Raw genomic sequence first — 25,414 nt, forward strand, 5'->3', positions numbered from 1 at the left:
ACTGCAGGTCAACTGCTGCAGTCGCAACAAAAACTGCAACTGCAACAATTGCCGTGCCCTACGCAAATTAGTCAAAACAAATTGGTAGGTGGTCGTCTCTTTCTCTACCTCTTTTCCCACTCCACCCTCTAATGCACTAACCCCTCCGCTCCCTTCCCCACTCCTTTCCCTGTGTGTGTGTATGTGTGAGTGTGTTGTAAATGATTGTGAACTACGGTTTCTGGCCCCGCCTGAAAATGTTCTTTTTACTACTACATACAAAACGGCTCAATTGGCCTCATGTGGCATTATTTTTGCATATTTTTTCATAAACGTGTGGGCGAAAAAAAGAGAAACCTTAAAAGAAAGTAAGGGCGAGATTTTTGTTGTTATGTCATCGTCTTCATTTTAAATAGAAATCCATTAAATCATTCAATTTTGATTATTCACTTCATGAGAATTGAGTTGTGTGTGGCAAAGGTAGTCTAAACTTTTTAATTTGAACATTATTCGGTGATGAATTTTATAATTGAGCTAACGATTTATTTAGCAGCTTTGAATAATTCTATTAAACGAAAGTAACAATTTATAGACCAATTGTTTCCTTTGCTGCTTGTATATCAATACAAACCGATTAGATCGATTTTCAAAAACTAGACCATAGTTGAATAAAGGGCTTGCAAAAGTATAGGTACATTGTTTTCCTATGTGACTTGAAAATTGTGTAGAGACAATGCTTGCTTCAAGAATTGTTTTATGACCACAGAACAGGACAAAACTTTTGTTTTAAATTTCAAAAAGCAAATTCTTAACCTTAATAGATTCTCCATTTCACAGCCCTTAATTCTTTATGAATCCATATAAATATACAAATATGTCTCCAGAAAAACCTTTCTGAAATAAGCATTATAGATATTAGCATTTGAAAAAGAAATTTTAAATATTTAACATGTACTTTTCAAGAAACTTTAAAAAATTTTGTTGGTTCCAAATGGTGTTTTGTTAAGGTTAAACCAAGGTCAATTCATTTGCATTTTATTCTGTATTTCATGTATGATTTAGCCCATATTCAAAACATTCATCATAATTTGTTCTCTCTCACGGCAAAACGCAAATTAGATTAATGCCCAAAACCATCTGCACCTGGTGCGACTGTGGCTGCTGTTGCTGCTGCTGCTGCTCCTTCATTTCAAATGAACATTTTTGGAAAATTTCTGAAAAATGTTCAGTTTATTTTGCTGGCTCCTCCTAACTAGGTTTATGGTGATAAAAGAGATGGAGGAGAATGGCAAAGAGCGGGCTATTTAAGCAGCATCATGCCTCCTGTTATCCGCTTGTCTCATTAGGCTTGGCCATCACTTCATCTACTCCCCTCACGCTCTCTCTCTCACACTCTCTCTGTTTTAGTATTTCCCCTGCCACGTGCTGTTTTCTGTCGATTATAACTCACTTTTATACTCACCATCTAGCCCACCATTCCCATGCTGGAAAAATTTTTATGCCTTGATGTGTGGTGCAAACATTTAATGGCTTTATACAAGTTGCCCGAGGCGAAACCAGGTACCAAGAGATGGGTGGAGCTCTATATCATCGTCGTTGTGAATTGTGTTTTTGGTGTAGGGGGGAAGATGGGAAATGAAAGAGGCGGTTGCCGTTTGTAGGATTGCATGGGCTCGCTCTCGTCATCATTTCCATCAGGCTGAATAGCTTTTCAAATGCCAAATTTATGCAAATTCCGTCAGAGCCCGCGACGGGGAAAGAGAAAGGAGAATGAGTATACGAAACACACAGACAAACACACACACACACCCACACACATGGCATTTTACACATGAATATTTGTGCGAGGACTTGGTAGGAGCGACCCAAACACACCGACTGCCTGCTGCTGCTGCCTGAGCCGAGCTAGGCATATGTGAAATTGTGCTTTTTTGCCGAGAGAGTTTTTGAATTGCCATTTTCCGTTTTTGGCGCCCAAAAAACCCCAAACCTAAACCCAACGTCAATGGGGCTGGAGTTGGTTCGGTGGGAAGTTGTTCAGTCAGTCCACTGGAGCCTAGCTCACGTCGTCTTTTTGTATTGCCTTCAATCATCAATCAATTTTTTCAGCACGTGTGCCGTTCGCTTGTTACTTTTGCATACTTTTAGGCTCGCTCGCCTAGGTGCATTGCACGTAGAAGTTTTACCTGCAGTTTGCCTTGCCAATTTAGCCAAGCAAAGTTTTGCGCTTCTCCCACCTTCGAAGCATAATTCATGTCGTTCCCTCTATAAGAGTGTGTGGGCTCGCGTTTAAATGTGCATCACGTAAATGCCAAACAAGACGCTGTCGTCGTCCACGTTGGTCCACGTGATTTGTAGTCGGTGACACAAACACACACACTCACTCACACACACGTCTCTGTGTGTTTCGTGCATGGATATGGCATGGACCTGTGTCCAGTTGCATTCGGTTTAAGCCTTTAAAACTCTCCAGTCGGCTTTTCTACTTCTTTCATTTTTATTTTGTCTGCGTTGCATACTTTCGCTTAATTGAGACCACAAAACGGAATGTAAGGATAATTATCCTGCTTGCCAGCAGCAGCAATACTAGTGCATCCTTTTGCCTCTTCCTCTGTCTCTCACTCCCTCCTTCTCTCTCACTCTCTGTGTGTGCCTTTTATTCAACGTATGCCAGCAGTGCCTGTGCTGGCTATGTGCAATCGTCGTCGTCGTCGTCGTCGTCAGCCAAGGTGTTGACTTGAAATTAAAATTAATTGAGAATTCCATGCGCATACCAAAACGAGAGTGTCGCCAACAGGCTGGAATCTGTTCGCTCTCCTCTACCGCCGCACCTCCCAAACATCAGTGGCAACTCCAACTCTAACTCTTGCATTTAGCGTCTGTAGATTTCAAACCTGTGTTTTATACTCGGCAACTAACTTTGATGATAGACTACAAAAATGCTAAAAATTTTGTCACTTTCATTTGGCTTAACAATTTATTGCATTTCCATGACAATGTGTGAAGGTCCACAAAATAATAAGAGTGCAGTCTCTTAGGTCTCGTGGATGCTTTAGCTTTATTCCGAAATCATATTTATTATTTGATATTCACTTTTGTATGTCTATCTTTTCCTTTCTTTTTGACTTACTAAGTTAGCTTGAGCGAAGGACCTAACTTTATGTCTGTCTAGTTTAAACATTCTCAAATAATATGAGCAGCTGACATTACTAGCCACTCCAATTGTGATTAGTTAAATATTTTTGTTTTTGTTTGAAATTTAATTTTCAATTTAGAAATCAAACAAACTTGGAGATCAAACTTTCGATGAAGATAATTTTAAGCAAGGTTTCATTAATCTGAAGAAGTCCGTATTAAATGAGAGGTAACAATTAGTTGAACTTTAAATATTTTCATTTTAGACCTGCTCTAAATGTTGACCCTCTGCTGCCCCATTCACTTACCGCCTGTGCTATCTAGTTAGTAAGTGAGGGTGAGAGTCTGGTTGAGGGTTGGGCAGGTTGGGGGCAGCGGTCTCACGTGCCAACTTTTTGGGGTTTTGACCTTCCATTTTGGCCTTACTTCCTTCCTGTTGTTGAACTTTGGTGCTGGCTGACCATTGGTCGCCCCCGTCCAACCAACCATTTACCCTCTCTCTCTCTCTACCTCTGTCTCTCTCTTTCTCTTGTACTCAGATGAAATCAAGTCAAGAGAAGAGAGTGTTCGCGCTAACTGCCTTTGCTAATAAGCTTAATTATGCTTAAATTGGTTTACGTGACGTCAGCTAAGGGCCAAAGCACAAAAGTTCAAATGTTGGCTTTAATTTTTTGGCTGATCAAGAAAGGTGAAATGAAAAAGTGACTATCTCTCCTCCCTCGTTCGCGACTCTCCCTTGTGTGTAGTTCATTAATAAGATGCACTGTCAGTATATATAAAATTTTACTTACCGTAATTAGCAAGAAAAAAATAATATAATTAAATAAGATACTCAGTTAAAAGTTGCCACTAGCTTAATTCACATAAAGAATATTTATGAAAATTAATGAATCGTTGTTTAATACAAACAAATAAAAACAAACAAAAAATGAAACGTGGAGAAATATTGAGAAAGAGTGCGAGACGAAAAATGTTTTAATTCGCATTCCAAACGGCTCAACTGATGGCAGCGCGCAGCCTTTTCATCTTTATCTTGTTGGCATTGTTGTATTTATATATGTGTCCGTATCTGTGTGTGTGTGTGTTTGTTGTGCCTGTGTGAAATTAAACAATTTAATTATATTCATATGCAAAAAATATGAGGCAAGGTAAACAGGCGACATTGTCGCTTGCCGCTTGTCGCTTGTCGTTGCAACAGCATTCCATTCGACCATTCCCCTCCCTCAATCATTCCGTTTCATCGTCCAACAACATCGCCAACGACAGAGTGTCCAAGCGACAATTGCAATTAATTGCATGTTTTAAGCGATTCCAGATTAAAACCGCAGACAACCAACAACAACCAGTAATAAAAAACAAACATTTATGAGAAAGCAATGGATTGTTGCTGCTTCTACTACATGCCAGGGTGCAACGAATGGGGGCGATGGGCGGGGTGTAGATTAAACTAAAGGTAGGAAAAGGAGAAAATATAATTTGCTCTTTATATGGCAAAAATTAACAATTATGACAATAAAAATTTAAAAATCATATTGTGACAAAAATAATTATAAACAATGCCATGCAAAGATTGGCTATGGTCAGGAGGCGGGGGCAGATTCAAGAGAAACAGAGAGACAAAAGGAGAGAGAGAGAGATAGAGAGCGCATTAAGAACATATTAATATCAATATTTATTGCTTCAATATGATAATGACATAATCCAGGCATGAATTATATATACATATACGACATATATATGTACACACATGCGAGTATTGTGACAAGATAAAACTGTACAGCATTAAAAAAAAATATTCAAAAAAAACAAATGCGAAAAATGCATGATGTGAGTTTGTAGATGCTCTTTATCAATGATCATTATTTATGACGGATAATCTCTCATTAGTTTTCAATTTATCAATTGCAACTATCTAACAATAAACTTCAATAATCGTTTTGCAATTTCAACTAGTTCCAGAGTTAGAGCCTTTTTTCTTTGCCTTTTGTGACGATTCAAATTGACCTCGAGTCAAGATTAATCTCTAAGAATATAAAAGAAAATTTGGTAAATCTGTGCGAAACGTCTCGAAAGGTTCGTTACCAGAGGTTTAATTTTCTTTTGACTGAAATGCCAATCGAAAAGGAATTTAAGCATTTTCAAAACATTTCTTCAATTACAATTCACAAAGATCAATCATAACAATGTAGAGTGTAGTCGTATATTGTTTGAATAGTTTTAAAAACAAATATGAGTTTCGGTTTTTAACCTTTCGTTGTAATTGGTTTTGCAGAGATGAGCACACTTGGGTGTCATATTGAGCGAGCCGAAAACCTAAACGTCATAAATTCATGGCCACCACTGTACATGGGGAACATCAAGACTAATGAGATTGTACACAGGAGTGAAATTGTATTGCCCCATGAATAAACAAAACTTGCTACTTTTTAAATCAACTATAAAAACTTTACAAAAGCTCAGAAAAAAGAAATAAAACAAGCGAATAGGGGGGCGGTGAGGGGAAACCATCCAGCTCACGCATCCTTTGGCAGCTGCAAGGACTTGTAAATTGCATTTGCAGCCAATTTACACAAAATTAAATTGAATTTACGCTACGCTTGCACAAAATATCAATGAATGTCATGTTACTGGGTAAAGCAAAAATAAAAAAGGAGCAAAACAGAAACAGCACAAGAGAAGAAAAGAGATTGTGTGTGTGTGTGTGTGTGTGTAGGAGAATGTCCTGTCCGCCCACGCCAAGCCAAGCCGCTACACACACACACACACACATACACAAAAAGTCAACTGCATTTTATCAAAATTCAAATGGTATTTTCTGCAGAGTCGTCGTCGTTGTCGTCGTCGTCGACGTCTGCTTGTTTAGCATGCGTGATAAGCAGCTGGCAAAAAGCAGCAGCAAAAGTCGTCGCTGTGGCAGTGGCCAGGATATGCAGGACTTGTCCTGTATAGTTTGTTGCATAGCTAAACAACTAAAGTGGAGCCAAAGAGTGGCGCGACAACGACAACGACGACGACTCCGACTCCAACAACGCATTTTTCGACTAAGTTGGACTTCAGGCAAATCACACGACGGGTTTTATCCACATACGTGCAGCAAATGAATCAAAACTTCAAACAGCGACAAGGCAACTTTTTGCACATGTGTGTGTGTGGATGAGGGAAACTTTAAAATGGGTTACTTGATGCTTTAAGCATATGCACTAGGTGCACATATCGGTTTGAGGTAGGAATTAGTTTGTTTGGTGCAAAAACACTAAAATGAAAATGAAAATCAGAAAACGCAGTCTAGCAAAACGTGTACCAAAACACTCACTTTGTGAGTTAAAGAGGGTAAGAAGGAGAATTGCTTGGAGATGGTCGCATTGCAAGGCAAGTTTGATTTATTGCCGCACAGAACCCACCATGCTATCCACGTTGCATGGGCATGGCATACCTCAATGTGGCCCACCCTGACAACTACCACCTGCCACCCAGCCCCACTTGACACTCACCGCCGCTTTGTGGTTCTCCAATCAGCGTAAGTTGATTGAACTCTGCATAATTTAGAGCAGACGACGATGGCTTTACCGTTTGCCTTTCTCTAGCTTTATCCTCTTCCTTTTACTGGCTTTGGTTTTAGTGCAAGACGATGATGATGATGATGTTGATGATAATGGTGATGATTATGATGATGATGAGAGTAGCTCAAAATTCTAGCTGTTGGCTGTTGACTTCTTAGCTTAGTGCCTTAAAAGCAAACACCTAACAAAAAGAAAGGAAAGCCAAAGCAAAGCGTAGACGGGGGTGCGAGTCATGAAATAATTCAACAAATTATGCAAGTTTTAGATTTTAAAGACCATGAAACTTCTTACCTTTGCTTCTGCTTACTTCTAGTCATTCGCCATTTCGTTTAAATCCTGGCTTAATCCTGACTGAAATTCCATTTTATTTAGTACTGCTCTGCTAGTGTCCAAAAAGTTTTCGAAAAAACGGTAAAGAAGAACCTGCAACTAATGCCAACTTTCTACCTCAGGCAATCGATCACGTGGGGTTAATAAAATGCAACCCCGCATGTTGAATTAGTGGGCAGGGGATAAAGCGACAACGGGTCTACCCCTTCAAAAGGAAGAGGGAGGTGACAACAGCAGGCCAAGTTAAAAACTTGGTAAAACGCGTGAAAAACTTTAGAATCGTTTGCTTCTCTCTTCTTTTCTACCTCTTTCTACGTATGTTTGTATGTGTGTGTGTGTTTTTTTTTTACAGTCATAAAGCTGCAATGGGTATTTACCGAAAAGGCGGCGAGTAAAAATAATGTTGCATACTGTGCGGCGCCCCTGTGATTTATGCCACACTCACACACACAAAAAGAGTTCAAAGTTTTAAATGCCAACGCAGCAAACATACACGCACACATATACACATGGATGAATGAATGAATGAATGGAAACTAGTTGTTAGACTACAAAGTTGCTGCCACACAACACCACGCCCACATTTTGCCTTTCCTTTGTTGCACATACATCCCTTTGCCATCTCTCTCACTCTCCCACTCCCATTCTCTAGCTCTTTCTATTCTTCTTGTCCACATACTGAACAACAGCTAAGCAAACATAAATAAACTGAGAAAGAAAACAACAAAAGGCAACAACCAAAGTTGATTAAATATGCAAGCACGCATGCAGTTTTGTCAAAATCCATATTATGAACAGGTTAAGCGAGGTAAATGCATTTAGTATATGACTGTGTGGCAAGGTGGCAAGAGGAGAGGGCGCAAAATTCATATGCATTTAGTGTGGCGGCCTGTGGCCAGTCGACAGGTTGTAAAGCTCTATAATTAAAAAGCAAAATTACAGCAAAATTAAATTAAGCGCATTGAAATATGTTTAACTTAATTCCATAGAAACTAAACTTACATTATGACATTAATTTTTCATTCATTGAACCAAAGAAAATGCAAACGAAACCTTCAACAAAACGTCTTGAATTTCGATAACAATAACTTTCTATAAATTTATGAAATGAAAAGGTTTTCCATTGAAATAATTTTCAAAGGCATATTAAGGGATTCTTAAATGGGTATTAAAATTATTTTTGAATTATTTCTGAAACAAAGCCCATGAACCCGCGACATTCATTGGTTTTATTCATTGGCCTTAATTCACTTATCGACATAAAAATCACTTGGCTCATATGTGATTTGATATAACTTTAACGTTGATAACGTGCATCATGCTTGTTAGATCATTATTCATTCTTTTGCTTTCTCCAAGTGTACAGATACATATATATATGTACATATATGTAAATATATATAACATATAGATATTCCGTGTGCATCCTCATCAATATCATATTTATGCTTGGCTGCCAACAAACAATTGAAAACAATACAAAATACTTAGTAATTCTTTTGGTTTTGCTGTTGTCTGTTGTCCTCGTCTCGAATATTTTATGCCTTTGCTTCTTATTCGTGTGTGCCGCCTTTGCTTCGACTTGGCCTTGTGCCAGAAATTCTTCAGTTTCTTCCTCTTTTTCTCTCTTTGCCCTTTCCCTTTCTTTTTTTTTTTTGCTTTCTTTATATTGTTTTGTTATCGGGTTTTTGTTTTCGTCTTGGGGGAGTAGATAAAGTTCATCTGTCGTGGACTGGGTTAGGTTGGTTTGGGTTTTTTTTTTCTCTTTCGGGTGTGGGTTGTTTGGGTATATACGGAGGGGACCCAGGCATAGTTTTGGTTTAGGCCGTTATGCATATTTGCCATTTGTGTGCCTTGGGTTCAAGTTGATGCCCTTTCCTTTCTTTCTGCCGTCTCCTCTGCTCCCCTCTTTCCACTTGTCTTTTCGTTTTTCATTTTTGTTTTCGTTGTTTGTATGCCAAAAATGCGCCTCATGTGTTGTCAATTGTTGATGATGTGGGAATTAGGTATGAATATTGTTGTGGCAAGGATGGGGCTAAACTGAAGCAGGTGTTGGCCATAGACTCTCTCTATCTCTTTGTGTGTGTGTAAAAGACTTGAAGGATATGTGAGTTGAATTCTGTTTGCCATGGGATAAAACTTAATTGCATAAGCAAACTTTCTTTTGGAATTGAACGAGTGAATGTTTACTGAATCACGAGTTTATCATTAATATTTATAATCTAATCCATATATATTCGATAACCTATTTTATATATCCTTTTTTTTTTCTTTCTAGGTAAGTGACTGTTAGAAAAATTTGACTAGAAAAGTAAGTAATAATATTTAAGGCAAAAATAAACGAATGTTTTTGGGTGCTACTTTAAATATTGCTTAGCGAAGAAAAGAATTCATTACATTTGACATTTGATGTAGAGACGCATTGTGTAGTGCAGCAACACTTGAAGGATGCGTCCACTCTATTTCCTGTCTGAGTGCAATCCAAGTCGTCCGACCAAATAAACAGCTTGCGGTAAACAAAAGACAACTGCAAAGTTCATGGGGACACATGTTTATCAATGTCCTTAAACCCTCCCAAAAAAAAAAAAAAAAAAAAAATACAAGAAGAAAAAATATAGAATAAGAAAGGAAAAAAAAGAGTAGAGAAAGAGGAACCAGAATTGCAAGCTAAATTACAAACATGAACAGGGCAAATACTTGGGAAGCCTAGCCAGGACTTACACACAGACAGACAGCTAGACAGACAGACATGGAGGACGATGGCGACGTTGAGAATGAAGCAGACATTTTTCGACATTTTGTGTGTGTGGCTTAAAGTTTGCTAGACAGATAGACAGACATTGAGACGAAGAGACGAGGAGGTAGACGCCAGACAAATATATTTAGGCAGGATATTGATTGATTTATTGCGTGTGTGTAGGCTCCAGCTCCAAGGGCTTCACACAATGAATGTCACACACACACACACCCATAGAGAGACCTTAGGGCCTTATTAAATGGAGCAAATTCTGGCTAGCACAGAAATGTAATGCATTGAAGGTGATGAATCACTTTGAGCACACAATTGGCTTGTTTATTTGAGTAGGTAGTAGTATAAAAAGGCAAAAAATTGATATGCTTAAGCATATAAAAGAGATGCCTCTATAGAGCATATCCTAACCAGAAATGCCATTCTGTGAGGTTTCTCTCAATTTTTGTTTGTTTTTTTTTCTTTTTGTAGAAAACGTTTATACGATCATAGATTGATTTCAAAGCGTATTCAATGGAAATTGCTTTTGTGTATGGGTAGAGATAACAGTAAACTTTGTCTCATTTCAGCCATTAATTATCCCCAAAAGAGACACACAAGCAAATAGATGGAACAAGAGAGAGGCGGAGAGAGAGAGAGTCGAGGGAGTTGGGGGTGAGGGCAAAGAGATCCATAAATTGCCAGGCTCATTAATTTGCGATTGGCTATATCATTGTTGCACATTTTTGCTCATCTACAGGCACAATCTGGGAGTGTTTGTGTGTGTGTGTGTGTGTGTGTAATGATATAGTTTAGAGTAGGGAATCAACCAACGCATAATTGATTTAAATTGCACACGCATGCAGATAGGAAGAGAGAGAAACAAAAGCAACAATGGCATGTCCATAGACAATTCCCAATGCTTATCGCCACAGATAATAAAGCCATAATGGGGCCAAGCCTTCTCAATCTACCACCGTTCATGCTGCAATTCAAACTGTTGATTAGCCAAATGCATTTGTCCTACGACGCAAACAAACACACACACACACACACACACACACACACACACACACACACACACACACACACACACACACACACACACACAACATGGCGTATGTGTAATATGCCAAGGAAATATCCAACTAGCCGCCCAGGAAAACTCCATAATTATGTACGCCCAATCAAAAAAAAAAAAAAAAAAAACCAACTCAAAAAATTTACAGAAAAAAAGCAATGAAAAGTGAGGGTGCAGAGAGAGTGGCGTGGTGTTTTGCCACACATTGATTGAATGCCAAATCACTTAACCCAATTCAAAGCACCAACTGAAAACTTGGCTAAAACTTGGCAAAAACGAAAATTCACTTCTTTTTCGAATGGCTGACAAATGGCCGATTGGCAGCTTAATGGCAGCCACGCTTTCCGCTTTGGCATGAGCAAAAAAAAAAAAAAAAAACAGAAGAAGAAAATAAAACCGATAGAGAAGAAAACCCAAAAGAAGCCAAATGCTAAATAGCAAAACGCCTCAGTAGTCAGCAGAAGCAGCATCTGCCCCGTTTTGTATGCTATATAAATTTTAATTTCCTTTCTTTGCCTGGCGGCTGGCCAACAATAACAAGAACAACAACAAGAAGAACCGAAACAACAACAATATGAAAGTAAAGCAATGCTTACTCTCTTTCTTCCTCTCTAAACCGAATAGTCCGCAAAGTGATAGCCAGCTTCTGTCCAACAATTGTTGCTGATTTAACATAAAATGCAGCCAATCTTGGCTTTGCCATTGCCATTGGCCGCTTTCTGCCCACAGACTTCTTGCCTGCCTGCCTGCTGCCTCTTTGTATATTTGTCAATGTCCTCCAATCGTTCTCCTCCTCCTGCCCATGCTTCCCCACTACCAAGCATTTGCAATGTTGGTGTGCTCAAGTCTCGTAGAAAACAAGTTTTGGCTTGCATTTTGTGCTTCAAGCGGGGGGACCCCTGAGTTTATTAGTGTGCACATTTTGCCATAAAATTTTTGCATCTAATTCATTATGTATAACAGGGCGGATACTTAATATTATGCTTAAGTATTTACATCCGCCCCAAATAACAGAATTTTAAATCAATGATTTATTAAGCACTAACAAGAACAAAAAGAAGAAGTGAAATTTTTACCAATTAGTTCCAAAAGAACAGGAACAACAAAAAGAACTTTTGATGAAAAAAAATCAGCAAGAAACATAATCAATTGCACGCATGGGTGTCATCGCCAGTCGAAAATTTGTTGGTAAAAGTTAATGAAAGTCCTTGGGCTAAACAGACACTTAATAAGCAGCTAGGGAAAAAAAAAGGAAACGAGAATGAGAAAGAAAACGTTGAAACTTTTGAAATATTATGCAAAGTTCAGCAGTTAAAAATGAAATGTTGCAAAAAATTTAAATGAAAATTGGTATGATAAAGTCGTCGAAAGTCGAAAAGTAAGTAGCAATAGCAAAGCAACACTGGTGTGTGTGAGAGAGAAAGTAGGGGAGTGAAATTGTGGTTATGACTAGGCGAGAGACTGTAAAAGTGGCTCTGAAAGTTCCCAGGGTAAAAAGGTAGCAGCAGCAGCAGAGTAAGTGTAAGAGTTCTGTGTTAAGTTTATAGCGAAGGCTGCTTAATGGCAGCTAAAGTCAGGCCAGACAGTCACTCAACATAAATAGAACCCAGAGAGCCAGCTCTCCCCTCCGCCCCCACCCACTCAAGCGTTTAAAATGTGTCTGTGGCAACAACAACAGCACGAAAAAAAAAGAGACCTAGAAAATAGATAGACAACTGCCAGGCAGTTGAGATGGGAAAAAAATGCAACAGCAATAAAAAAAGTGAGCAAGAAAAAAAAAAAAAAAAACGACACCGAGCACCAAAGGAAAGAAAGAAAGGCGAGTGCAAATAAAATAGGAAAACCAAGGCAATTTTTCAGCTTCATTAAGTAACCGCAAAGTTTGTTTTATGTGCGGTGAGTTACAAGCCAAAGCCAATGTGCCACAGAGAAGGATGAGCCCAAAATGCGTTTGCCTCTAACATGGAGAAGAAAAAAAAACTAACAAAATAAACATGGTCAGTGTAAATACAAAATATTAAGCATACGTCAAGTGGGCCAAAGGGGAAAATGTAGTAGATTAGTAGACGTGCAAAAAACAAAATAGGTGCACATAAATAAATATTAGTTGAAGTTTTAAGCACTCTTATGCATTTAAGCAGATAAAAATTAGTACACACACAGAAAGGTTTAAAGTTAAACCTTTAAGGCAATGCCATTGAGAGATGTCCAAGAGTTTTGATTTTAAGTAAATATAAAGATGCCGCCATTGGATCATGCAGAAAGCTAGTTTTTCGGATTCAGAAATCGATTTGAACAAATTAAAGTTGGGTTTAAGTAGTAAATACTTCTGCTAAACTATCCTAGAATTAGCTTTATTAGTAGGTGCAACTATTTATATAAATTTGACTGTGTATATGGGAGCATTCCACCTGCTTGTGGTGGAGATCAATCTTATTAAGATATCAATCTGTTCACCTTTTGTCCAATTATTTATCTCGCTTGATTTTTCTTTTCTTGGTTTTTCTTTTTATGTGTGTGTGTCTGTGTGTGCTCGCTCTGAGGAAGGGTTTGACCAAAATTAATTAAAAGCTTCGTTTTTTGGACAGTCGCCTGGTGGTTGGTAATGTTATGCTCGGCATTTGGGTTCGCGTTCGAGTCAGTGTCCTCGTTGTCATGTTGTTGCTGTTGGAAGTCCTTGCTTGGTATGCCCAGCCATAAATAATGACCGCTGATTTGTAAATGTCGACGGCCAGTCGACGCCTCTGAACTGAACTCAACTCGGACTGTCCGCCATGTTTGCCACTTCATTCATCTGTCTTAAGTGCTTACGCTTCCCCTGCTCCCTTCTCTCTCTCTCTTACTTTACCACCCACTGACCAACAACCTGCCCCAAACCCATTCTTTCATTATTCCTTCCATTTAGCCATTCCCTTCATTACCGACGCCGTCGTCACTGACGCTGCCGCTGCCCTTTCAGCTTGGTCGGTTGGTCGATAGGTCGTTCTGGCGCCATGCAAAGTGCATGTGTGTGTGTGTGTGTGTCTTTGTTTGTGTGTGTATATTGTGTATGCTTTGCTAATTGGCTCAAGCCAACCAATTCCCTTCTGCCCCTCCTCTTTTCTGCTCCCTTCTGCCTTTGGCTCTAGCTTTCTCTCTGGTTCTGGCTGTTCGGCTTCCTCTTGGCCTTCTGTGATTGATTTGTATGGCTTAAACGCAACGATGACGATAAAACGGTGTAAAATTAATTAGTCACTGGCGTAAAGCGTGTCGGCAGGACGAATAAGGACTATCTGGGCTATCATTGTCTGTCTGTCGCTTTGCTTATAAATAAGTGAATAAATTGTCCACTCACCCAGTATAAAATCGAACGATGCGATAAACATTTTATTCGCACTCACACACACACACACAAACACAAATTGTCGCCCAGATTGCCTGACTGTGTGCCTGTTGTCCACTCTTCGGTCGGTCAAAAATAATTTTCCCAGTCCTTGCACTACAATATATATAAAAAATAATAAAATAAAATAAAAACAATGCAAGCGAAACTTTTATCTATTGTTTGCTTGTTTATTGAGAACGGAAATGAAGAATAAGAAGAACTTTCCAAAAATACATCCAGAAGAAAACTTTCAGCAAGTGTGTGGCATCTTTATATATATATATATATGTATATATATCGAGTTGACTGCAATTTCCTTAGTTTTTTAAGGCCAAATGAAAGATACTGCTCCTTTGCAACAGCAAGCCACAGACAAAATACTTAAAAAAAGAAGGAAGAAACTAAATAAACTAATGGCATCGTAACTCGTCTGCGACTGAACTTCAATTCTTTCGCACGGCCTTCCATTCGTTCACACGCTCGTGCAGCAATTGCAGACGACGATTCAGCTCATTGGCCACATTCTGTTCCTGTTCGGCTTTGGTTTTCATCGGTTGGGGTTGTATATTTGATAATTTCAATAAACCAATCTTTTTGCCCGGCGTTGGACGTTCAATTTTGATTTTATGCGGTTCCTTGGGCGGCAGCGGTTTGCGCCTTAGATTCGGAATTTTGAGCATTTTGCTTTATTTTATTTTGTACGCACTTCTTTGTTGGATCCCTTTAGTATTTTTCGAAAAAAGTTAAAAATAAAATGGGAAAAAACGAGCGAAATAATTGAACTAAATTTTTGTTGAGATTGAATTACTGTTGGTTTTTTTGTTTTTGTTACGAGCTGAAGTGAGTGCGTCTAATACATGTTTCTTAGTTGAAAAATTCGTTTTGATAGCGTAAGGAAAGCCAACTGGATGAGTATTGAAAATCGATTTGGTCTAAGCATCAAACGAAAATATCTTAAGTTGCTTTGATTTTAACAATTTAGTTCTAGGCATTGGTTTTCTTTGGATTGCAAAGAAGTCTAAAAAACAAACAAAGAAAATTTAAAATAATCGTAAATCTTTAAAGTTTTTCATCGGTGCTAAAATAATTAATACTATATGGCATACAGTAAATTTATTTACCTCTGTAGATAGTATTTTGGTCTTATTTAGTATAATGTGACTTATTTTCTGCTAAACAAAGGAAATTTCTTAATCAAAAACTTCAAATTTCAAGAGAAATATATAGAGTATGATGATTTTCTTTGATTTCATTTAGTTGGTGTGCGGGTTGGATGTCAACCCAAGCTGCTTTGGCATTGTCTGGCTCTTTAGTAATTTGTTCGTAAATAAGACCACAAATGGAATTTTTAATTGTCTACTCAACAAACGGTATGCGGAGAGGGGAGAGGGTGCGTTGGAAGAGTAGCTAGTCGAGCTCTCCGTTCATTGGTCTACCTTATGATATTTATGTTTTCTTTAATGTCACCTCGCACCGCCGCTTGACAACCCATTTTCGCCTGCTTAGCGCACTTGAGTCACTTTATTATGTAAGCTTCCCACTCTATTGCAACTTGCCCAGTCTCGACCGACAACGACGACCCACTTCTGGCATAAAAAGGTGAACTTCAGTGTCATTTGTTTGCTTCACTCGAGTGTTGGTTGGTTTTTCTGGGGTTTTTTTTTTTTCTGCACTCACTCTCCAGTGGGGACAACTTAAGTTATCTTTATGCTTCAAAAAAGGCCTCCTCTGTCTGGGTCTGGGCTTGGGATTGGTACTGTGCCTCTGACTGTCTCTCTGTCGGTCTGACTGCCTTTTTGTCAGACAAGCTGTTGAACTGTGTTGGCGGTGGCAAGTGAACAGAGCAAAGGACCAGAAGCAGGAGACTGGAGACCTGGGGTCCTGTGCGTCGTGTGCCAGTCCCCAGTGCTGTGTGCCCGTGTTCACTTCCCTTTCGTTCTTTTGCTTCGTTTTGTATTTTTTTTTTTTTTTTTCATATTTCAATTGAAATGCGCAGCAGCACAATTAAAAATCAAGCCAAGTGATGCGTGCCCGTGCCGAGTTCCAAGTGCCAAGTGTTTGTTGTTTAAAAATGAAGCGCTATAAATGGACAAGTTGTTGATGTTGTAAGCGAGCATAAGAGAGGGAGAGAGAGAGAGAGAGAGTGGGTGGGAAAGCGACAGAGAGCAAGCCTTGAGGCACTAGCTTCATCATCATCATCTTCAGTAGAAGCCGGAGCAGTCATCATTCTGACTTGTCCTTTGTCCTTGTTGGTTTTATATGTCCTTTGCTGTGGGCTTTTTCCTTTTCTACTGAAGCATGCTTAGCTGGGCAATATTTTCCTTCTTCTCCTCGTTTTCCCTGGCTTTTCTTCCATTTTTTTTTTGTTTTGTAGTAGCATTTCAGCTTTTGTCTCTGTGTTTGTCTTGTTCGCTTTATTTGTTTGTTTTGCGACACGCCTATTTTTCCTTTTTGTGGGCGGAAGTGCATAATTTATCATTGAGCAACAAAAACCTCGACCAAAAAAAAAAAAAAAAAAAAAAAAAAATAAGAGAAAGGAAAATTAACATTATTATTATTAAAGAACGGTTGACAATTAATAAGATTTATTAACTATATCCTATTTCTTGAACTTTTACTTTGTATTTTTTCATTTTCATAAGTTCTCAGCTATTTTTTTTTTTTGCATCAATTTTCTTCATTTCAAGAGGTATCAAACTTATACAATATTAGAGATGCGGTAAATAGCAAATCTATGTTTGGATAAACCAACAAACAAACAAATTTTTTTCTTAACAACTTTTTATTTCAATTCCTCATGTGAAAATTTTGTGGAATTTAGCTTAAGGGCAACTATTAATTGGTCAACAAAATGATTGATATGCATATAAAATACAGCCCGAACTAGTTAACAATTTTTATAATAGTTTTGTTAAGCCAACTCGCATGTAGTCAACTTAATTGATTCACTGAACACATTCATTTGCAAATGTTTGAGTTAGATATATGTATACATACATATATTTGATATGCTTCCGTTCTCAATGTTGGCACATTTTTCATTTACATCAAAAACTAAATTAAATCTCTCCATTGGCCGCCTGCCTGCTGCTGTCTGCCTATATGCCAGGCAATGTGCAATGGGATGGGTTTCGGAGAGGGTTAGGGATGGATTTTTGGTTCTTGTTCTTCCTGCTAACTTGACAGCTTGCATAGTCTTGTCATTGGCACACAGACAACATGCCAGTAAATGAAAATGAATGAATGCGAATGCGGCATGTTTTTAGTATTCTTCATCAGAACTATGAACAAAAACAAAAAAACTAAAAACTAAAAAAATTCAGAAAAAATGATAAAAGAGAGAAAGAGAAAGGGAGAGAGAGATAGATAGAAAAAAAGAAATCCGTAGAAGGATGAAGAAAACGAATTGAAGTGAAAGCAGGAAAGGAATAGGGTAGAATCGAATCGAATTTTTGCCAGATGAATTTTGCAGCTGCCAACTCGTTCTTCTCACTCACTCACTCACTCATCCACTTGCTTCCATGTTTGTCTCTTCCATACGCTGGGCATATCTCTCTTTCATTCTATCTCTGTTATGGCAAATCAGTGAGGCGTGTTTTTGACATTTAACAAGCCAAGAGAGTCCAATTCAGGCCAGAGCCAGTCCCAACCAACAGTTCAGACCAAGTCCAGTTTAGTTCGTTCAGTCCAGTTGGATGTCAAGTTTGGGCCAAATGCTTTTAATTAAAAAATATTTGCCAGCACAAACTTTGCATAATTTTTCAAATGAATAGTTTTTCACACACACACCCTCGCACACACGCACACTCACACACACATCAACACACATGCAAAGAGCGAGAAAGATTATAGGAAAGGGAGTAGAGAGAAGCCACACACAATGTCATGCTACTGCAGAGCTTAGGCAAGGGCACTTAAGCATAGGCGCTGGATGAGGATTTAGAAACACACGTTTGGGCCAAATGCGACGACATGTGACAACTCATCAGACCACGCACCAAAGGGAAATTCTCCGGCTTTGGCCACCTGCATGTGCTATGGCTATCTCTTTTGCTTACCCATTTTCCATCTCTGTTACTCCCTTTCTCTCTCTCCTGATGTGTGTGTGGTGCGAATTAGTGTTCATCCCGGGCCAGGCATTGTCATATTTTGTACAGTCAAACTGCCAGCCAGCCTGCCTGACTGTCTCTTTCCCTCTATCTCTCAATGTGTGGGTATGTGTGTGTGCGCTAATGGCTTTGGAAAATCAAAAGCGAGATTAGTCAATGGGCGCCGCAATTGAGTGGCAGGAAAAGCAAAGGATTCACAACTCTAACAAACACCCCACACACAAGCAAACTTTGAATATTGTTGTTCAAAATTCGACTGCACAATGCGGCGTATGCGTAACATAATTGTGTCCAATCTAATGTATGTATGTGTGTAGAAAATATCATTAAAAATATATAAAGCTTAAGTTCTCAACAATTTTAAATCTCCTGGGCTGAATAAAAATTCAATTCAATAAAATGAATTACCCTTACCTTAACAATGATCATTTTGAGTTTTTGATTAATTCCATCTTCATGGGAATTACAAAAATGTGTGCTTGGCATTTCTCGACCAATCAATCTAGAAAATGGAAATGAATTTAAAATGTCTTTGTTAAAAGGATGCGGACACTTTCCTCTTACACTGTTCTAGGAAGTGTTTAGCGAAAAGCAAAAATATATATTTAGTTTTGCTTTGCCTTTGTTGCTTTTTACCTTTAGCAAATCATTTGCGATTTCAACTGAGATTACGTAATTATTATGTTCAACTAATTCTATTTTCTAAACTGTTTAGTAAACTAATTCATCATCAGTTTTAATGTAGAAGACTACTTTGCAGTAGTTTTTCTTTCTAAATGTTGAACAGAATTTAAAGATTATTTGAACTTATAGAAATGAAATAGCTATAAATGATCCGATAATAATTATGAAGTGATTTAAACATTTTAATTACTTTAAAGTTTAAATTAAGGCAGAAAACAACAAAGGTTTCCTAATTATAAAGGAAAAATAAATTACAGTCGATAATTGTGTCGTCAAATGAAAGTTTCGTCATTTTTAATGGTCACTCGCTTGTTCTTTTGAAGACAATATCTGTTGAAAGTGATTGAGGATGATATTTTTCGATGTGGGCAATGCATTTATCTAATTGCATCTTATTCACATATCTAGCCAAAATGTTATGCCACACACAAAGGGGAAAACAAATGCTATACTATTTGAGACTATATAACAAAACTGAACTGAAAAAAGAAAATGCATATATATGTATATATTGTAGAAAAGATATAAAAACTAACAACTGCTGCACAATTGCAACAGACGGTTACGGTAGAAAGGAGTCCAGGGAGTTCCTTTTCCTCTGCAGCGGCAGCGGTAGCAGGAGGCATACATATTTTTGATGTTGAAAAATATTTGCAAATAAATTGCCAAAGCCAAACTTAGAGGCATAAAGGGGGAGATGATGCAGAGATAGAGGAAGTGCTACAGTGGAGGAGAGAGTAAGAGTGAGTGGGAGAGATTCACTAGATCCCAGAAATGGTATATACCCGCTTTCACCACTCCTCCCCCTATGTTACCGCTTTCCACCAAAAAACAAACAGAGGAAAAAACGAGAACAGAAAATGGCTAACAAACGCAGGCGGCCAGTGACGTAAATCTATTTCAGTTGAGGGATTTGTACATCAAACATGCCGGACAGTTTTGCATTCCAATTGCAGAAAGCCCAAAGTCCGTCCGACCGTCCGCCTGTCGGTCGGTTCTGTGCTGCAGCTTCTGCTCCTCCTGCTGTGGTTGTTGTTATTGTTGTGGGCGTGGTCCACAGTAGTCACACAGTAGTCACACAGTGCGTATGAGTAATCTTTGTTAGTTGTCGCTGGTCCCCCCGCGCAAACCTGATCTCTGTTTTTCTGTTTTCATGCAAATATATGGAAAGCGGGTGGAGAGGGAGGGAGGTGTATGGGGGGATTGGTTGAGGATTTTTTGATTAAAAATCGCAAAACTGAAAATTTATTTCATTTAATTTCTCGCTGCACTTGTTTTTATATCATGCAAAAGTATTTGAATTTTAATTTGCCCTGGCCATAGATTGTCAGAAGTTTGAACCTTAGTTTTCAGTTTGTATTTTTTTTCCCCATACCCTATAAGCAATAAAGGCTTTGAAAAGGTATATAACATTTTATTTAAGGGGACCTTTTAACAAAGATCTGCCTGGTTCCGATATTTGATGAAAAAAACTTCATGATATTCGACCCATTTTCATTGAACTCCTCTTCTTTATTATATAAATACTTCTAATTGGGAATGGTAAGTCTTTCTGGAAATTCTTATCACAATTTGGAATTGGAATTAGGTATTTATAAATGAGATGGAAGATATGGAGCTAAGCTGAGAGTAAAAACTTTTATTCTTATGTGCTGAAATGGAGAATCACAAAGAATTTGTAAAGAAGTTTTGAAACAATTGAAAGTTTCTTCCATAAAAGATTCAATTTCATGCAATTAAACAGTTCACGGAAATTACAGAGAATTGGCAATTCGTTTCCCTCAACTTGACATTGATTTCCTTTTCGTTTTGTTTTATCTTTATTCCCCTTCTCTCTCAACTTCTCCCCAAGTGTGGGTTTTTTTTTTTCTTTTTTGGGGTGCGGCACGCTCGTATATCAAATTCAATTGTATTTGTTGTCCATTTTTGGTTTTAGTCGCTGTGGTTCTTCTTCCTCTTCTAGTTGATGTTGTTGTTGTTTAGGTCTGTCGGGGTTTTAAGTGAACGCTTTTTATTTAGTTATAGTCGTAGCTAAAAATCCAATATACAAATACATATATATATATATATATATACACACACATATCTATACACAATACACGAAATGCACAAGGGAATTGACCAAAAGTGGCCCTGAGCTTTTGGCAAAGAACAACAAGCGAGATCCAGAGGTGGTTAAGGTTTGTTTGAATGCTATGAATGAGTGCTATTCATTGGGGTGTGGTTCCCTTTATTCGCCTTTTTGTTGGAGTGTGCGAGAAATGGAATCATGATAGCATATTAAAGTGATATATGAATTTCGATAGGTTGGGAATAAAAACAAGACAACTTGATACTTGGGTCAGGGTCAATTATAGTCGATAGACGAAATTGTCTATGCCATTTGCTGCCATTATGCAATCTAGTCAGTTTCTAAATCTAACAAAACCATGAGGCAACATATAAACTCATGATTTTTATCAAAATAGTTTTGTGTATAGCTTTGGACTATATTTGCATTTAACACGTTTGATTAAAACAGAGAAAACCACAAAAGAATAGCTTAAGATTAGCTAAATAGTTGGCGGATTGGAAACAATTTCCTATTTGCAAAACATTTTTTGAGAATTCAACTTACAGGGTAAATGCAATTTCATTTAAAGAGTTGGGGAAAAACTATTGCCATTTGCTTTCCTTTCGAATTATTAAACTAAAATCTCTGGTGATATTCAAATATTTTGTATCAAAAAGAAGAAATAAAATAACTCAAATTGTTTAACATTAGGTAGAAGTATTTTTAGAAATAATTTCTACATTTAAACATTTCAAAATATTTTGCCTTCATCCATTCTATTTTTCACATGAAAAGCAGCACGATAAACAGAGGAGAAGAAAAGTTCTAAAAATTCTAAAGTCAAAGTTGATTTGCCAAAGATTTCATGGTTTTATGTCAGTTTGCCAACAATAACAACAAAAACTCTTTTTTTTTTGCATTTTACCGAAATTTTTGGCATCAAAGCAGTAAAATACTTTTAAGAACTCTTAATTATTATTATGATTTCGATAATGTTGTTGTTGATTTTTTGAGAAATAAAGTGAACCCAATAATTAATTTATTAAATCGCTGAAAATTGTTTTGGCTCCTGGAAATATACTTTAAGTTTTACAAAAGAAAATGCCTACAACCATGCTGACGATGATGACGACGACGTTGTTGATGATGACGACGACGACGAGTGAAGGCGGACGACGAGTTTGCCCCATCAAATTGAGCATTTTGTTTGCGCCATTCATTTCAGTTGCCTCGGTTAAAGGAAAGAGAAGTAAAAAGGACAAGGCCTAACCCGCGTCGCCTCGCTGATTTGCATGCGAGCCCGATGGCGCGGCAGCATGACATGAAGGCAGCAGAGACGAGACCTCAAAGTCGTCTGCCAGTAGCAGCACCAGCAGCAGTAGTAGTAGTAGTAGTAGTAGTAGCAGTAATAGTAGTAGTAGTCGACATTGTAGTCGCCATCGTTGACATCCTAGTAGCAGTCGCAGTCGCAGTCGTTACCAAAACGTTCCCATCGTAGTCGTCGACGACGTCGTCGTGTTATGTGTGACATTTGTTTGTTTAGACGGCACTCCTGGCGACAAATATAAATGTTAGTTACGCTTTGCGAGTTTTGTTTGCCAAATTGCCTGTCAAGTTTCGTATAGTTGCGGCCTGGCCTGGCATGGCCTAGCCTAGCCCAGACCCCCCTCTTTACTGACACGACGGTCCCCGTTTCAGTCTAGTCTCGGTCTGGGGCTATAAATATCTGACGGTTCCCACCAACGTTGCTCGTTGCATGCAATTTGTCGTCCTCTTACTAGCAACTACAACTGCTCATGCATTTATACGCTTTGTGCCAAAGAGTTTAGGCATTTGGTTTCATCAGTTTGTTCAAATAAATTTGTCTCAAACTCTCTTAGAGCATAGAGTTTTCGGTTTATTTTCTTATGTGTAGTTGCATTTTGGTCAATTAGAGGGGGGAGAGAGAAAATGAGTGAGTTCTGTGAGAGTCGCACGATTTGTGCACACTTCATTTGGCGCAAAACTTCTAGTTGCTTTGACTGATGTCATTTGAGAGAGATCTCTCTGCTTTTTGGCTTTAACTGCTTAACGCTTTGGGGCTCTAATCGAATTGCCAACCCAGTCCCAACCGACAAGCAGCCAAGGCAACCAGCCAAGCCAACCAACCAATCCAACTAACTGGCCATCGCTGGCCAACTTATCTGCTGCCTCCCCTGGTGACTCAAATGGCAAATAGTTGTCCATTTTTCTTTTTGTCTTTTGCCTCATTTACACGCACACACACAGACACATGTATACTACATACACGTTGAAATGTATGTATATAGAATAGACGAGGGCGCAAATTGCGTGTCTGGCCATAAAATTGCCTCAGTCTTCGTCTCCATTCATCGACCCATTCCATCTTCATGGCCTAAGCCAAGGCCAGACCTATGTCCATTTCGAATCCTGTTTGTTTTGTGGGCATCCTTTGGGCATTGGGCACTGATTTCTTCACATTTATTTCCTACATTGGTTTAGATTTTCCCCACATTCCTCCTCCTCCACACTTCTGATTTTCCCTTGTTTTTTCTTCTATTTTTCCTCCCTTTTTTTTTTTGTTTCGGGCTGCCCTTTTTTGCGGTTTAGTAAAACTAATTTATTTTAAGTAAGTTTATTTAAACAAAACACAAAAAAAAAAGAACGAAGGGGCCGCATTTTCTTTCAACCACGTGACCCAAATTTTTGCATGTACATGTTGTCGTAAGGGGGATCGAGGAACTGCAGTTTTCCCCGTCTCTTCTTGTCCCTCTTTTTTCGTTTTTGCCTTCTGTATTTTTTTTTTTGTTTCTGTATGTGTGTGCGCTGTTGTACCACAATCGCATACAATTTGCTCATTTCAACCGCACCAACAGAGAGCGAGGGAGTGTAGATTTGGATGGGCGGTTAAAAAAAAGAGAGAAAGGGTTTTGAGTCCAGCACTCACATAAATAGTAATTTGTGTAGTGCGTTTTTGTGAACTCCTCGCCCCGCGTCTCCTCGCTCACCAAACTTGGACTTGTCCAACCAGCCAGTCAGGCAGGTAGGTAGGCGTGTGCTTACCGTTTTAGCTAAATTGCCGCCGTCCGGAGTGGAGCCTACACTCAACACACACACACACACCCACTCATACACACAAAAGTAAAGCCGCTTAAGTTGCACCCAAAACGGAGACAGAAAAGAGAAAGAGGACGGCTAGTGGCATAAGTTGGTATGGGGGGACCATGATGACGATGACGACGATGACTGCAAAATGTACAAAATCGAAAATGTAATGAAAACCACAGGACGGCTGGCTGGCCAGACTGGGCCTACATCTAGTTTAGAATTGAACAAAAACAGACGTTGCACACTGCATTAGCATTCAATGAAAATGAAACAAAGTGGCTATGAAACAAACAGAATACTCACATAAAAATATCCCAATGTATCTCAATCTAAAATCTACTAGTCTCACAACCAGTGCTAGAAACTGACTTCACTACTGGAACTAATATAAAAATTGTTGTTAGAGGAAGATAAATGTTCAATTATTGCAGTCATTTATGCGCCATATCCAATATGAACATAAGATCAAGCCGACTTTTATGCATTTGGATTATATTATTGTAGTTGAGGACACGGCACAAAACTGTTTAGTTTTTCGACACTGTACTTAAAGTATTAGAACCACGGCTCAGTTGTTTTCTACCTTTTTAGGAAAGCATCACAAAATGCCAACAGTCAGCAACTGGCAAAAGCAACAGCAACAAACACATGAAAATTTTGACAGGTGCCATGAGTCCGCTCCTCTCCCCTGTTTGCCACCAACTTAGAAAAGAGAGAGGCAAAAAGTGAGAGAAACGGGGGCGAAAAAAAAAATGAAACGAAACCCAAACCGTAGAGGCGCGTGAGTTCAACTGGCCACAATTGGTCCGAGAATTGTTAGTGCCAAAAATTTGCGCAAATTAATGCCAAGCCGAAAATTGATAGTAAAATACTCTTCTTTTTATTTTAGTCTTTTTTTTTTTGGGCTATTGCATACTTTTAGGCGGTAATAAAGTTGGCCGCTATGACCACAAATAGAATTTTTGGCGCTTGTGGTTAGTCCCCTCATTTTTATGTCTGTGTGTCGGTATATATGTATTTGTGTGTGGTATATTAATGCGTATATATATATATATATATATACATATACGGTTCTCTCCAAGTGTGCGCGTGTCTGTGTGTGTTTGTTTAAATTGCATACGGGGGCTTCATGGCATCATTACATATTCAAAAAGGCAGCGCACGTAGAGCATTTTTATGAAATTTTACTCGCTTCTAATGTAATCGTTATGATGATGCTCTGCTTGTACCCTGCAAAATGGTTGCCTGGGTAAAGGAGTCCAGGAGTCGAGAAAGAAAGAGAG

General features: G+C 38.5%; 1 protein-coding gene and 1 long non-coding RNA gene across 3 annotated transcripts in view; one reads left to right on the forward strand and one right to left on the reverse strand.

Moving 5' to 3' along the window:
• The window catches only part of bru3 (bruno 3), a 394,704-nt gene that overhangs the window by 59,552 nt on the left and 309,738 nt on the right, over window positions 1-25,414 (forward strand).
• Window positions 4,120-25,414, reverse strand: part of LOC137578745 (uncharacterized) — a 317,816-nt gene continuing 296,521 nt past the window's right edge. For both annotated transcript variants that reach the window (XR_011032761.1, XR_011032764.1), the window contains one exon: window positions 4,120-4,208. This is a non-coding gene — a long non-coding RNA (uncharacterized lncRNA). The remainder of the gene's footprint in view (window positions 4,209-25,414) is intronic.

Source organism: Drosophila tropicalis, unplaced genomic scaffold (assembly GCF_018151085.1).
Source record: "Drosophila tropicalis isolate 14030-0801.00 unplaced genomic scaffold, ASM1815108v1 contig_694, whole genome shotgun sequence".
Classification (NCBI taxonomy): domain Eukaryota; kingdom Metazoa; phylum Arthropoda; class Insecta; order Diptera; family Drosophilidae; genus Drosophila; species Drosophila tropicalis.